The following is a 16,887-nucleotide window of genomic DNA, read 5'->3' as shown; positions in this document are numbered from 1 at the left end:
ACAGAACATTATCTAAGATGGATCTGTTAGATAGGCCATAAAACAATTATTAGTAAATTTAAGAGTACTGAAATCATATCAAGCATCTTTTCTGCCCATCACAGTTGAAACCAGAAATTAATTGCATATATGAAACTGGAAAATTTACAAAGATGTGGAAATTAACCAATTTGCGGCTGAACAAGCAGTGGGTCAAAGAAGAAATCAAAAGAGAAAACAAAAAATAGTTTCAGACAAGTAAAAATAGGAATGTAACATACTAAAATTTGTGGGATGCAGCAAAAGCAGTTCTAAGAGAGATAAATGCCTACCTCAAGAACATTCTCAAATAAACAGTCTAACTTTACACTGTAAGGAACTAGAAAAAGAAGAGCAAATGAAGCTCAAAGTTAGTAGAAGGAAGAAAACAAAAATTAAATCAGAAATAAATAAGAGATTAAAAAGACAATGAGAAAGATCAATGAAATTAAGAGTTGGTTCTTTGAAAAGATAAACAGAATTAATAGACTTTTAACTAGACTCATCAAGGAAAAAAGAGAAATCAAGTGAGTAAAATCACAAATATAAGAGGAGATGTTACAACTGATGCCCCAGAAATACAAAAGATCATAAGGGACCACTATGAACAATTATAGACCAACAAATTGTACAACCTAGAAGAAATGGATAAATTCCTAGAAATGTACAATGTGCCAAGATTAAATCATGATGAAAGAGAATCTGAAAAAAGTAACTATTATTAAGGAGATGGAATCAGTAATCAAAAACCTCCTGACAAACGAAAGTCCAGAACCAGTTGATTCTAAACCTTCTAAACCTTCTAAACCTTCTAAATCTTCTAAATGTTCAAGGAAAAGTTAATATCAATCCTTCTCAAACTCTTCTAAAAAATAAGGGATGGAGAGCTCTTCCAAATACATTTTACAAAACTGGTACTAACCTAATACCAAAATCATATAAGGGTATCTAGAAAAAAATTATAGTCCAGTATCCCTAATGAACATTGATGCAAAATTCCACACCAAAGTATTAGAAAAACAAATTAAAAAAAATATACATGATAAGGATCATACACCATGATCAAGTGTGATTTAGTGCAGGGTTTCCGGGATGATTCAATATCCACTAATCAATCAACATGATACATCACATTAACCAAATGAAGAATAAAAAATCCTACAGCCTTTCTAAATCTCAATAGATGCGGAAGAAACTTCAAAGTTCAGCATACATTATGATAAAAACTCTCAACACGTGGGTAGAAAGGGAACGTACCTCAACATAATAAAAGCCATATGGCAAGCCCTCAGCTAACATCATACCTAATAATGGGAGGCTAAAAGCTTTTCCTCGAAGATCAGGAGCAAGACCAGTATGTCCACTCTCACTACTATTATTCAACGTAGAATTGGAAGTCCACCACACCAATTAAGTAAGAAAAATAAATAAAAGATATCTAAATTGAAAAGGAAGAAATAAAACTGTCGCTATTTACAGATGGCATTATATTATATATAGAAAACCCATTAAAACTGTTAGAACTAATAAACTGTTAGAACTAATAAACAAAAGTTGAAGGATACAAAATCAATACACAAAAATCTATTGTGTTTCTTCACAATAATAAAAGAAAGAGAACTTAAGACAGCAATCCTGTTGGGGAGCCTGTTGTAGCTCAGTCAGACTGGTGGCTGACTTTTGATTCTGGCTCAGGTCATGAGCTCAGGGTCCTAGGATCAAGCCCCATGTTGAGCTCCCCCACTCAGCGGGGAATCTGCTTGAGTATTCTTTCTCTCCCTCTCTATTCTACCCTGCTCCCCTCTTTCCTTCTCTTTCTCTAGAATAAATAAATGTCTTTAAAAAAAAATCCTGTTCACAATCACATCAAAAATAATAAATAAATTTAAGCAAAGAGATGAAAAACTTGTATATTGAAAACTATAAGACATTAATGAAAGAAATTGAAGACCACACAAATAAATTGAAAGATATTCCATGCTTATGGATTGGAAGAATTTTTTTTTTTTATGATTTTATTTATTTATTTTTGTGAGAGAGAAAGAGCACAAGCATGGAGGAGGGGCAGAGGGAGAAGCAGACTCCCTGCTGAGCAGGAAGCCTGAGGTGGGACTTGATCCCATGACCCTGGATTCATGACCTCAGCCAAAGGCAGACATTTAACCAACTGAGCCACCCAGGTACCCTGAAACAATAAGTATTTTTAAAATATCTTACTGCCCAAAGCAATCTGCAGATTTAATTCAATCCCTACCAAAAGTTCAATGATTTTTTTTTTCACAGAAATAGAGCAAATAATCCTAAAATTTTCTTGGAACCACAGAAAACCCTGAATAACCAAAACAAACTTGGGAAAGAAGAGCAAAGCTGGAGACATTAGGCTCCCTGATTTCACATTATATTAAAAGTTATAGTAATTAAAACAGTGTGGTATTGACATAAAAACAACATATAGATCAAAGGAACAAAATGGAGATCACAGAAATAAATCCACCCATACCTGGTCAACTAACTTACGACGAAAGAGCAAAGAATACATAATGAGAAAAGGATAGTCTTTTTTAATTAATCATGTCAGGAAGTTGGACAGCCACATGCCAAAGAATGAAACTGGACCACTAGCTTACATAGTATACAAAGATTAACTCAAAATAGATTAAATACTTGAATGTAAGACCTGAAATTATAAAATTCCTAGAAGAAAAATAGGCAGTAAACTCCTTGACATGGGTCTTGGAGTATAAGAATAAGTAAGTGGGATTACATTAAACTAAAAAGCATCTTGAGATGGACCTCAAGAGCATTATGCAAAGAAAACCATCAACAAAATGAAAAGGCAAACTACTGAATGGGAAAAAGAATTTGTAAATTATACATCTGATCAGGGACCAGTATACAAAATATATAAAGTATGTACACAACTCAATGGCAAAAAAAAAATCCAATTTTTAAAAAAATGGGCAGAAGATACTAATAGGCATTTCTCCCACGAAGTCATACAGATAGCTAGCAAGTCCATGAAAAGATGGTCTACATCTACTTGTCAGAAAAATGCAAATCAAAATCACAAGGAGATATCACCTTTTACCTCTTAGAATAGCTCTTCAAAAAGGCAAAAATAACAAATGTTAGTGAGGCCTTGGAGGAAAGGGAATCTTTGTGCACTGTTGGTGGGAATGTAAGTTGGTGCAACCACTATCAGTAAACAGTGTGGATGTTCTTCAAAAAGTTAAAAATGAAACTACCATATAATCCAGCATTCCATTTCTGTGTATTTATTCAAAGAAAGTAAAAATACTAATATGAAAAACTACATGCATCTCCATGTCCATTGAAACATTATTTATAATAGCCAATATGGAAATAATCTAAGTATCCATCATTGGATAAATGGATAAAGAAATTGCAGTATATGTATATAGTGGAATATTATTCAGCTATAAAGATTAAGATCTTGCCTTTAAGGACAACATGGGTGGACCTCAAGAGCATTATGCTAAGTGAAATCTAAAGAAAAAAACAACAGCACCCCCATAACCAAGTTCATAGATACAGAGAACAGATTGCTGTTGTGAGAGGTAGGGAGTGGAAGGTAAAAGAAATGGGTAATTATATATATTATTTTAAATTGAATTAAATTGAATAAAATGTCAAATAAATAATAAAATGTTAAAAAGAGAAAAGAAAAAAGTCTTTAAATGAGAAATTCTTAATATCATGGTGGTCAAGACAAAATCTCCAAAATTCCAAATGCTTGGAATCAATACTGCTGGGTTTTAACTTGAAGCAGTAGGTGGATTCACTCCTTTCATTTTTGACAAAGTAGCTGTCAAGTCCCAATATACATGGTTTAACAGCAATTCATGAAATAAAACAGTGTTTCATTAAAAAAAAAAAAAAGCAGCTAGTTCAGCTCACAACTCATTTACCCAAGTTATTTTCCTTGAGAGAAACTTTGTATTTTAGTATACCTCAGAAATAATTCCTGTATGCTTTTTTCTATTTTATCACACAGAATATTTAAAAAGGTGCTTACTCAAGAATCAATATTTAGGGAGACCTGGGTGGCTCCATCAGTAAAGCATCTGCCTCCAGGTCAGGTCATGATTCCAGGGTCCTGGGATGGTGGTCTCTATCTGGCTCTCTGTTCACCAGGGAGTCTGCTTCTCCCTCTCCTTCTGCTTCCTGCTCCCCCTGCTTCTGCTCTCTCCCTCTTTCTCTCTGACAAATAAATAAGCAAAATCTTTAAAAAACAAAAAAAAAGAGTCAATATTTAAAAAATTTTATTGGGCCACCTGGGTGGCTCAGTCATTAAGCATCTGCCTCTGGCTCAGGCCATGATCCCAGGATCCTGGGATCAAGTCCTGCATCAGACTCCCTGCTTGGCTAGAAGCCTTCTTCTCCCTCTCCCACTCCCCCTGCTTGTGTTCCCTCTCTTGCAGTCTCTCTCACTGTCAAAAAATAAATAAAATCTTTTAAAAAACAAATGAACAAATGATAAATAAATAAATAAATCTACTGCTTCGTCAAGAATATTTTTTAAGTCAAACTGAAATTTTATTTGTCAGCTATGTGAGTGTTAGTGAAGAATTCAATGACTTTTCAAAGTTGCTGCTTTGATTCCGCAAGTGCCTATTCTTTTACTTCCATCAAGACCCATGTCAACATGACAAAAAGGGCAAAGACATCATAATATTGTTAGGAATATAGTTTTCAACTAACAGATTCCCAGTTGCCTCAGCATTCACATAGTTCTTGAGCATCATTGACTTATGTTCTGTATTGGACTGTGCAAGAGGGCTGAGTCTATATAACCCAGTCTTTACGAAAAGGCTTTAATATTACATTTGACATATAGAAAAGACATCCTGAAATTAGAACAGAAGAGCAGACAAGAGCTTATGGAAGACTTACACCAGCTATAAATTTGGCCATCCTTCTATCATAGGCAGTTTCACTTCATTACATGATAAGCGCCCTAAAATCTCTGGGTATGGTGAGCATTTTGGCTGATACTTGGTTTCGAATGCCTGCATAACACATACAATGTAGGATATCTAGTGAGAGTAGCTGTAATACAGTCTAGATATACATGTACAAGAGTCTCCTATTCCTGGCAGTTTATTTTGGGAGAACCCTGGAAAGGTCATTCTTACATCTAGTGATCCAGCCAATACACAGAGACAATTTTAATACTTGTCACCTAATCTCATTCTTCAGGTTCTTTCACCACTTCTGGGGCAGGGGTGGGCACGAATCAGATCCCTTCCTGGGAGACTTTAGGAGTCATCGAAGTGGCCACATAAAACTTTATAGGTGCCTGGAATAATTCTAACGTATTCCATCAAGTACAACAAATTGACAATCTACATTGTTTGCACAAATTCCCTATAAAACAATTTCTGGAACATTTTCTGTATCCAAAATGAAATGCCCTCTGCAGTTTACTAACAGATGCCTCTACGTTATGTAGCTATCAATAACCTCCTGTCGTTTCCATGCACATCAATACTGGGTTAGTAACAGACAGAAAACAAAATTGAAAGGCAGTAGTCATATCTACAGAACTTCTGTGAATGAGCCAGTTCTGTTTTCAATACTTGTCACATTTTTTCTCTACCCACAGCTAGATGTTTAACTAAAAAAGTACTTGAGACAGGCTCTGCAACCACAAAGAAAGTCCTGCCTCAAACTTCCTTGATCAATTTAACATCTCCTGCCAGTGTCCACACTGATCATAGTTTTGTCGCAGTAGGTTTAGCATGGAAACTTGAAATGTGGCTGAAATAGAGGTGAAATTTCATCAAACTACCTAGTTCAAATTCATTAAAATCCATGACCTGAGACATGTTACTTAAACTCTCTGTGCTTACTTTCCCCAGGAAGATAGTAACTCTATCTACTTCATAACGTGGTTTCTCAGATTAATTCTATCTGAGGAGGATACAGAACAGTGTCCGTCCTTAGTAACTGCTTAAAAATATTATTTTGTCATTATTATCATTTATGCTAGTTTATATGTTCAATCATCTCTCATTTAATTTAACAAGGGTATTTGTAGATGCCTACATTTATACCTTAATTTTATTTTTAAATTCATAATGATTAATTATCTACCTATGATATATTAGTCACAGGGTTATTTTCTTTCTAATTTAGCTTCTAGATGTTTGCCTTTGGCTGCAGAGCCTGGGGCAAAAATTATTTGACTGCAGTTTCAGTAATCCACAGTACAGAACTAAAAGCATCCTTCTCAAAGAATGGTAGAGGATAAAAAAAATAGAGTGCAGCCCAAAATTATGAATCTCCTTCCAAGACTATCATTGGCTAGAGAGATTGCTTTTTGGTTAATAATTAACTCAAGCTTTGGAAGTGCATTGTTTAATCTGTTTTACAAAAGAATACAAGACAAAGCCAAACCAAATAGAACCCTACAACCATTCTTTGTATATATCAAATTAAGGCTGTGAAATAAGAGTAATTGCTGGGTTCGTTATTTTTTTAAAAATATGCAATTATAATTGAATAAGGTTGAAATAAGATTGTAATAAAACACTGGTAATTTTTGGAGTTTAAAGATAAAGGCTATCATCTCCCCTGTGTGTTGGACAGACATGTGTTTTTGGCAAACACCTTGAATTTTTGCCCAGACCCTATTACAGCCATGCTTATCTACATTTCATACAGAGAAATAGAGAAGAAAGAAAAATCCCAGTCTGCTGAGGCAGGAATAAATGCATTGTGCATCTGATATAGTTCATTCATTCCACTGAAAAAAATACTGGCAGCACACCAATTTGCAGTGAAAGAAGATTTCTTTTCAGCGTGAAATTAATTTCTATTAATATTGCAAACTTCACTAGCAGACAGTCTTTTGTTAAGATGAATTGCAAAACAAAATAAAACAAAACAAAAAAGAAGAAAAGTGATATGAGAGAATGGAGGAAATTTATCTTAACAAAACAATATATATCCTCTAGCAGCTTGTTTTCATAGTGACTGTTATCTGTGGGTGAGGTAATTTATGCTACTTTGATGGGCTTGGGAAAGGAAAAATGGAATATTTAAGACATTTCAAAAAAACAGATTTATAGGTGAAAAGATTTGGGAATGTACTTAAAGTATATATACTGTCATATATATACACAGATAGATAAAACATATGTATATATATTTTTTCTTATTTATTATATATTTTAACTGAATATTGATCATTCTACTATAATGGGATTTCTGGAGAAAGTAACTTAATTTTATTAATGATCATAGACTGATGACTGTGAAAAAGAATGAAATTATTTCAAGTAGTAAGAAACAGGAGAATATTTCTTGCTAACGATAACAGTTTTTAAGGAAAATACTTGATTTGTATAATATACTACTAAAAAATGACTTTTCTTACATTATCATTTATCAGGGGAGAATTCTGAGTGTGACAGAGTGCTAAGCATATCTCAAGAAAATGGGAAGCAGAGCTAGGATATGGTAGAATACCTATCATAATAAAATAATGAGCAGATTAAAAAGTCTTTCAGATAGTAACTAAAAGCATACACACACAACACACACCTCCAAAGGATTAGCCAATTAGGTCTCTCTTTATAAAGGTCAGTATCTTAAGGTCTTAGTGATTTTTGTGTGTGTGTGCTTAAATTCATTTTGGTGACAATTTTTTAAAACCATCATTATTAAAATTCCTAAAAATGTATCTTTTATTTCTCCAAAAACATGAACAATGGCTGACTTAATTTATTCATTTGTAGAAAAATATTGCTGGGTTAAGAAAACTCTTTGTTAAGAAATCTACATAGTTCCAGATTTCTAACAGAGTCATTTCTGTATACTCTAGCTCAATAAGACATATCTACAAAATTCACTTATTAGAATATATAGCCTCTTATTTAAAGGCCATGAAATTTTTATCACCTTTCTTAATAATTTCAAGATGTAAAAATGTAATTTTTCTTTATACATATTACACAGTGATATAAATGTCTACGGTTTATCTGACAAAAGAGAGTTGTCAGAATATTTCTACATGAGTCAATTCCTTTCCCATATTCTACTGTTACTCAAATATTAATTATCCAGAGTCAAATAATTCATTCTTTTCTACCTACATTTATTATGTTGCTTGCTGCATACTAGCTAGTTTGCTGGGTCGAAGAGAAAAGGTGGCTCAACTCTTATCTATGTCTTTAATACACTCATAGTTTAGAATAAGATTTTAGTACTTTTTCTCTCTGCCTTCTCTGCCACTCTCTCTCTCTCTCTTTTTTAAGATCTTATTCATTTTTTTGACAGAGAGAGAGAGACACAGCAAAAAGGGAACAGAAGTAGGGGGTAAGGAAGAGGGAGAAGCAGGCTTCCCACTGAGCAGGGGCTACTATGTGGGTCTCCATCCCAGGACCCTGGGATCATGACCTGAGCTGAAGGCAGGTGCTTAACAACTGAGCTTCCCAGGCGCCCCTCTCTGCCACTCTCTTGATTGTCAGTCCTTCCTCTAGAAGACCACAGAAAGATGTTACTTGATGTGTCAGGATATGAAACACCCAAGTTCTGTCAGATGTGCTTTGTAAATTTGGTATTTTTGTAAAATACCAATAAAATACCAATATTTTGTAAAATACTTCTTTTGTAAAAGAAGGTATTTGGAATAATACCTTCTGTTGGCTCATCTCTACTAAATGTTGAAAAAGAGAGATGGGTAAATAGAGGAGAAGGAACTTAACCACAAAAGATAAGAACAATGGCTTCTAGTTCAAAGCAAATGAGAAAACAAAAAGCAACAATAGCAAATACCAATGCTAGGAAAGAAGGGAAAAGATTGCCCTTAACGTTGGAATACACGTGTAGATTTCTCGCAGCAAATGTTTATAGGAGAAATGCCATCTAGGGGTTAAATTATTTAGACTAATTTGAAGAGCTCAGGGTTTGCAAAATGAGAATATTAAAAAAGTTCAGAAATGTCTGTCACTGTACTTACATGCTTACAGATAAAATGAGGATGAAATCACCATTCTTACAAAGTATGTGAGTATGTACTCTTACAAAGAGTAAAGGTAGAAAGCAGAATGAGGACTAAAACAGTTTTTAATTTAAAAATTTTAGGGACACCTGGGTGGCTCAGTCATTTGGGTGCCTGCCTTTGGCTCAGGTTATGATCCTGGGGTCCTGGGATCCAGCCCTGCTTCCAGGCCCCCGACTCGGTGGGGAGCCTGTTTCTCCCTCTCCCTCTGCTTCTCTCCCTGCTTGTGGGCTCTCTCTTTCAAATAAAGACATAAAATCTTTTAAGAAAGATTTTAACTTCACATTTCTTTTTCTGTTGAATTGTATTTTGCAATTCAATTTTTATCATTTGTTATTCTCAGTTTACCCCCTAGATTGACAACTAGATTTTTATGTTATCTATTTCCTTAAGAATCTAAATCTGCTTATTACGAAATGGTGATTATAAATAACTAAAAATACTATTTCAAAGGTACTGACTTTGGCATATAGTCTCAAAATCACTTTCCTTATAAAATGATATGTATTTAATGTTTCTAAATCATATTTTTAAAAGTTCTAAACACTACAATATAGCCAATGAAATTCATTAGTAAAAGGTAGTGCTAATTATTCTCCCTCACACATATTGCTGAAGCGAGAACCAGTTCTACTAGGGAATTAAGAGGTAGATTAAATAGTATTATGAACAAGGAAACTCTAACAATTTTCAGTGAGACTCATTTACTTACTTTTGGTGATGTTTTAAAAATGCACTACATTATAGATAAACCATGTAATTTTTTTTTTTTACAGGGGTGTAGTAGATCCTTCTAGTTTCTTTTCAGGACCAATTTTCTCTTCCAAGGCACTCAGCTAAATAGTATCTTCTGATTTCTTTATCATTTAAATATGGCTTCTTTCCTAGTTCTTATCCAGAGAATGTGAACCACTGTGGCGTGTGTCACTTCCCACCCAATATTTTTGGGAAGTACATTTGTTATGCTATGATCTTTACCCTCTCCCTCTGGCCAGATGGTGGAGAGGCCTTGGTGGCAGCAGAACTGAAGATGAAGTTGCCAGATTCATGGGTGTTTGAGTGGAGAAGAGCTGCCCACAAACCAGAACAACTCCCTGAGTGCATGTATGTAAGAGGTGCACTTCCACTGTGCTCCAGTCCATAAACACAGGGTTTCCTGGTGACAAGTGCTAAAATAATTTGAACACGCTGAGGCTACAGGCTTATGTTTTCACTATTAGTCTTTTTTGAGAATTCTCTTATTATCAAGAAATCAGTGAAACCAAACCATGGTCTAACTTTAATTCGTGTGTCCAAATCTTTCTCTACTATGTGGTGTTTCAAGCACTTTGTGACTTATGTTAAATATATGAAATGATCTTCTTTTGTAGACCAAATTGGTTGACTATAATAGGCAATTTCATATGGTTTGAACTTATATGTATTTAATGTCATAGAAATAGTATTTCGATACCAATATAGAAATCAAATATCAAATTTCAATATCATTTTCTGGATTCTAGAATACAAATAAATACTAATTGCGTTTTCAATAATTTTAATTCCTGAACCCCTACAATAGGAATTCCTTTCCCTTAAAACAATTTGCCATGAGTTTCAATTTCTATCTATCTATCTAGATAGATAGATTGATAACACTATTTAAGAGTACAGAAAGTATGTTTATAAAATCTTGGCTTCTCTCTTTGAGAAATAACATTTCCTGACTTCATAAAAAGTGCCACACTGAGTCAATGAAATCTTCCATTCGATCATAATTCACCCCTGTATACTGCAGTATTAGTAGATTTTTTTCTTATTACAGAAACCTTTCTTTGTTCTTAATGTCCTCTCCCCAACTTTGAACTGGTTTCTAAACAGTTGTAAAGAAAACATGTTCCCTTTCAAATTTACTCTTTGCTTCACTTAATCATGATTTCAGGCCTACATCCTCCAACTTTAATTTCTTCTCTTATTTGGACACGCTACTTCTCCTAAGCCATTCTTTCTTTCACCTACACAAAGTAATAATAGTTATTTAATTAATTTATTTATTTTTAAATTTTTAAATTTTTTTTAAAGATTTTATTTATTTATTTGACAGACAGAGATCAGAAGTAAGAAGAGTGGCAGTCAGAGAGAGAGGAAGAAGCAGGCTCCCCACTGAGCAGAGAACCTGATGTGGGGCTCGATCCCAGGACCCTGGGATCATGACCTGAGTGGAAGGTGGAGGCTTTAACCCACGAGCCACCCAGTCGCCCCAATAATTATTTTATTTTATAAATACCTGGATACATTTATTGATTATCACTCCAGCTTCCACATAGATAGTTAAGTAGGTTGAGAGAAGGAAATACCACCTAAGTACAAAAGGCATGGCTAGGGAAAGCTGTAGAGTTCAGTGGTTAAAAGTATAATTAAAAGGCAGAATTCCTGATGTTGGATACAGTTTTTTCTTTTTTCTCTATTTTCACATTTAAACCTTAGCCAGTTCATTTAACCTTTTCAGTAGAATAAAAATAATACTAGAATTTAAATGACCTATTTCTGGTGAAACATTTAGAACAGTGTTTTCCAAATAGCAAATGCCTACTAAATGTGAGTTTTTTAAATTGTTATTACACTGATAGATACGTGTTGAGCTGTTAAACGCTATCTGATTGATTTGGAGAATTCTCTGTCTTTCTTCTTAATCCCATTAAGTAAAGCAATATTTGATTCAATTTATTCAAACATAACCTTTAACTTAAATAAAGAAACCTTTTTGCTAAAGATCTTTTTTTTTTTTTAGGATCCAAGTAGATTGAGTCAACAATCAAGGAGCCCTGTATTCTCAGATGAGAAGATGCTGAAACTCCGGTAAAGGAGCTTTGGGTTTGATAGTTTTGTGATCTGAGCCTAACTCTTCTTATTCCATTTCCCCTTGCTAAAGCACGCTCCTCCGCTGTCAGTCACTAACCTGATTCTTAAACCTCCTGACTAATATCTCTCTTCACCACCCCTCCCCCTCTTATCTTTCCAACTTCAATTCACTTTTGTTTACATTACTCTGCCTACAGAGGCATATTTGAATATGTAGCACTCTTATATGTAGTACTCTTTTTATTTACCATTCTGTTTACTCTTCTCTCACCTTTGCAACTTCACCAGAGGTTAGGATGTATTTGTAGACTGACAAAGGACTTAAAAGTCCTCTCTCTCTCTCTCTCTCTCTTTTTTTTTTTTTTTAGAAGATAGTCGTTGTCATCTCAAGGATTTTTATGTATAAATACTTTGGAACCTAAAAATACATAATATAATATATATTTGAAATATATACATTACGTATATAGTTGTAATAAATAAATCTGGTGCTAACAAATTTCCTTTTCAACCATGTTTAATTTCTTATTTTTTTTAAACATTGTTAGTGTATGATAGTGATTAATTGTAAGTGTTTGTGGACCCTTTAAAATAATATTTTGGGATGCTTGGATGGCTCAGTCAGTTAAGTCGCTGCTTTCAGTTCAGGTTATGATCCTGGGATTGAGTCCCACATCAGGGCTCCTTGCTCAGCAGGAGCTGAGCAGATGCTCCTGCTTCTCCCTCTGCCTGCTGCTTACCCTGCTTGTGCTCTCTCTCTCTTACAAATGAATAAATAAAATCTTAAAAAATAATAATATTTGGTATAGACTATACCATTTAAAGCAAACATAATCATCATAGGGCCAAAATAATATTAAATCTTCATGAAGAACAAAAGGAAGGTATAGCTAACTCTTCCATTAACTGGCTAAAAGCTTCTGGGTTAGTTGCTTGAACCAGGACTTAAATCTCAAAATTCCCACTTATTAACCTGTGGCAAGTTTACCTTTAAAATTGGGGATAATACTACCAACCTTTTTGACCTGCTGTATGGAATGAATGAGAATGAGATGGACGGGTTAAAAAGAATAGCTAGTGTCATCTGTATATTCTAAGAAGAGTGCTATCCTTCATAACCAGCTTTAGGAACACATCAGATTCAATGTAACATTTTGGTTTGTTTTTTATTTCAATTGTCATACTGGCACTAGACTGTTTTCCTTCCCCCATTAGGACAGAGCCCCCTTCTTTTATACTAGGGCATCCCACTGTGGCTAGGTCATTATTTAACCATGACCAAAGTTTGAAAATTATTAGCATGTGGGACTTGGACCACCACATTTTGCTTTAGCCATTACAAGTGGTTTGTTGATGCTAATGTATGGCACCCCATGGTGATTCTTTTCCCCCTTCCTCTTTGACTTTCTCTTTTGTAACATTTCACATGTGGAGCTGCAGTGATTAATATTTTATGCAGTTGTTCTTATGTGCAGCATGAGAGTGAGGGTTCCATTCAACTCTCCAGTACCTCTGCTGCCACTGAAAGGTAACTAATAGCTTGTGCTGGGCCTCTTCTGGCTCTGGGAGGTCTCCTGTGAAAAAGAAACAGACAATATCTTGTCACATCATAAATTTATAAGGAGTTAATTAAAGGCTTTCTCTTGCATCTTAAACACATTCAAAGTCCCATATCACAAGGAATGATTCCTGTTTAATTACCAATGGCTTGTAAAAATTTGCTGCTCAAAGTGTATTTTAATGTCAGGCAGATTATGACTACAAATGGAAAACTGTGCCTGGAAAATGTCCGGAGACATTTATACCAAACTATGTGCATATATTTTTCTTTTAATTATTTGTGTGGAGAGACCTATAATTTATTTTTAAAACCTTTGAAACTGTTATCATGAGTATTTATGGTTTTATTTATCACATTGAACTGCAAAACTGAATATTCATTTATGATACTATTTGCATTTTCCCAACTAGTACACTCTATGAACTGCTGTTTTAGACTTTTTTTTTTTTTTTTTTAATGAATGAATGTTCAACAATTGCACTGCTAGAGGATTTAGAGGATTGATGGTCAGTTTTTAGAATCTTCCAAGAAATGCTGTAGGAGCAAAGTTTCCAATTCTGATACGGGGCACTGCCAATTATTACATATATTACTGGGGATGGAACAGGGAGTTCAGGGGGAAAAAATGAGTTTAAAAAAATGGGTTTAGATTAATTTGGAAGAAATCTACCCTGAAGGCTCTTTGATTATTCCTGTTGGATAACCTATTCAAGCTCCTGGATAATGGATAATCCATTTAAGTGCTCTTATCAGAAGCCCTGAAGCTGTTTGTAGTGATCTCAATAGATTACAGCTCTTCAGCTGAATAATAAATAATCAAGATTATAATAGGTAACTATGAGCTATGGTGAAATCATTAGGTAATATAAACACTTTTTTTCCCTAGCATCTGATATTCAGATGTATTTGTTTATTTGAGAAGATCACTATTGGCAGATTCTAATTTACACAGTAGAACAAGAACAAAATATACCCCTGCGGGCATTTTAATTTTATTACTTAAAACACAAAGTTTTAGTAAGGAAGTATAGATATAAAATCTGGAAAAATTCCATTTTCGTTATAAAGGGATTCTTGAAAGATATATACAATTGTTAGGGGTAATAACAGTTTCTTGTTTGTTTTACTTTTGTTTTTTAACCCTTGCCTTATAATGTAAAACATTTTCCCCCTCCTATTCAGTTAATACTAAGGATAGGAAAGTAAATTTTTCTGTAACTCAGGACCATTTAAGCTGTTACTAAGCAAGATATCTGCCTGTATTTGGAGGTGGCAAACTTAGAACAACTCCAGTTTAAAATGCATTCAATTATATTTATGAATTTCTGTTCTTTCCTAATCTTCTTTGTGGCTCAGGTATAGACATGTGACTTAGGCCTTCAGGAATTCACGACAGACTGTTTTTCAGAAGAAGAAGACGATGTGTGAAAATTTTCTTCTGGGAATTTTGGGAAGGACAACTTCCAGTGATCACAAGTGATCTCCTTGGTCCAAGCATCCAAGGAGATGAGGGCATCCACACTAAGGAACATGATTAGTAGTGACTTAGCTGTAGTGACAACCCGACATTGATCTTGGCTAGATAAGTTCTGTGCTTAACTCAGTATCACCCAGAGATTTAGTAAGCTACCAAATATTCTTTCATAAAAGGCCTTTTTTTTTTTTTTAAATTGACGGGATTTGGTTCTGTTAATGACCAAGTTAGTATGTATGGAAATGAACATTATATCTAAAAGTAGACATGTTCTGGTGTAACATATTATGAGTTATGTATAATGTCGTCTTCCTTGAAAACATACACTTGGTTAAGTAAAATTCTTTTATAATATCTGCATTCCTCCTTGTTTCAGAATGACTCCTTACAGAGCATCTTTGGTAAGGTTTTCATAAATTATACTGCCGTACCTTAGTATGGATTTATTATGACTGCTCAAGAATTAGTTTGATAGAACCCATCTAGAGGTGCCCTGAAAGCAGAAAGAACGGGATGGACAGTGGAATTATTGAGTCAGGGCTAAGGAAGACCCATTTTTACTTTCCTCAAAGTTTTACTAAAAAGTTCTTACTCACATCATAAATACTTTTCCAGAATTCCCTTACATATTTTGACAATTGTGTTTGTGTTTTTTATAGCCATTAGACCTCACTCTTATTGATACTGAGTATGTACAAGATGAAATACTGTTTGTTAACATGTCTTAACCATTATACTTTATGACAATCTCCTAAAATATGGATATTACAGTTTGAAAGGAGGGGCACTCAGAGTATTTAGTAACTTGTCAAGGTGCGACAGATGATAAATACTGTAGCCTAGATTCTTCTCTGCAGGCTTGTTTGCCTCAAAATTCAGTTTTTGCCACCATATCCTCTCCTGCAACTGAATACATCATGATTTTATCATTCAATTGGTTGCTAAAGGAGTTTTCCAAATCTACTAGTGATAAATTCCTAAATATCTCTGGATTTTGTGTTCCCAAATGACTCCTTAAAAGACCCAATTCACTGAAGTACTGGCTTAAGTATATAACCATTTATGATACTGTGGAGAAAGTAATCCCATCAAGTAAGCCACAGACTAAATGCGGGGACTACACCTATACAATTACGTCTTCTGCTTGACTCAGTTGAGCACTTAGTTTAGTTATACAGTATTTCAGAAATAAATTACAATTTAATTCTGTGGCATTTTAATACTTGAAGGAGAATAAACTTCTAATCATATGTATAACTGTAAAATTGCTATTCCAAGCTCTGAACTGTCTTTTGAATTTTAAATCCAAATTCTTATTGGAAAAGTATAGTGGACTTAATGATGAACACTCCAAAGGATGTACCTATGTTCAAAACCCAGAATCTATTAATATAAACTTTTGGAAAAAGAGGTTTTGCTGATGTAATTAAGGATCTAGATATGGCATAGATGTTGGATTATCAAGGTAGACTTTAAATACAAAGACAAGTATCTTCATAAGAGACACACAAAAGAGACACATGGAAGAGAAGATCACAGGATGATGAAGGAAGACACAAAAGTTGTGCAACCCACAAGCCGAAGAATGCACGGAGACACCAGAAGTCAGGAGAGACAAGGTTCGATTCTCCCCTAAAGCCTCTGGAGAGTGCACAAATCCGTGAATGACTTGATTTAGGACTTCTGGACTTTTGAAATGTGAGAAAATAAATTTCTGTTGCTTTTGGGTACCAAGATTGTGGTAATCTATTATGGCAACCATGGGAAATGAATAGACATTTAAAAAAATATATATTCTCTCTTTTGATCTCTAATATAGTCTCTTTGAATGCAGTTTATCATTCTTTCCTTGACATTTCTTTCTTTACTTTTCTCTTAACCAGAAAGGCTTAAAACTTTGGAGCTATTTTACTCCTCCACTTACTTCTGTCTTGTGTCAATCTTTACTTGCTTCCTTTTACAAGT

The 16,887-nt window shown here is 34.3% G+C and overlaps 1 long non-coding RNA gene across 1 annotated transcript in view; it reads left to right on the top strand.

Moving 5' to 3' along the window:
* LOC132010262 (uncharacterized) overlaps positions 1-16,671 on the top strand; it is a 61,269-nt gene extending 44,598 nt beyond the window's left edge. The window contains exons 4-5 of the long non-coding RNA XR_009402207.1: positions 11,817-11,884; positions 14,805-16,671. This is a non-coding gene — a long non-coding RNA (uncharacterized LOC132010262). The remainder of the gene's footprint in view (positions 1-11,816; positions 11,885-14,804) is intronic.
* The last annotated feature ends 216 nt before the right edge of the window (positions 16,672-16,887 follow it).

This window comes from Mustela nigripes, chromosome 2 (assembly GCF_022355385.1).
Source record: "Mustela nigripes isolate SB6536 chromosome 2, MUSNIG.SB6536, whole genome shotgun sequence".
In the NCBI taxonomy this organism is placed as follows: Eukaryota; Metazoa; Chordata; class Mammalia; order Carnivora; family Mustelidae; genus Mustela; species Mustela nigripes.
Note: the sequence above shows the minus strand (reverse complement) of the source record. Positions and strands in the feature narration are given on the sequence as shown.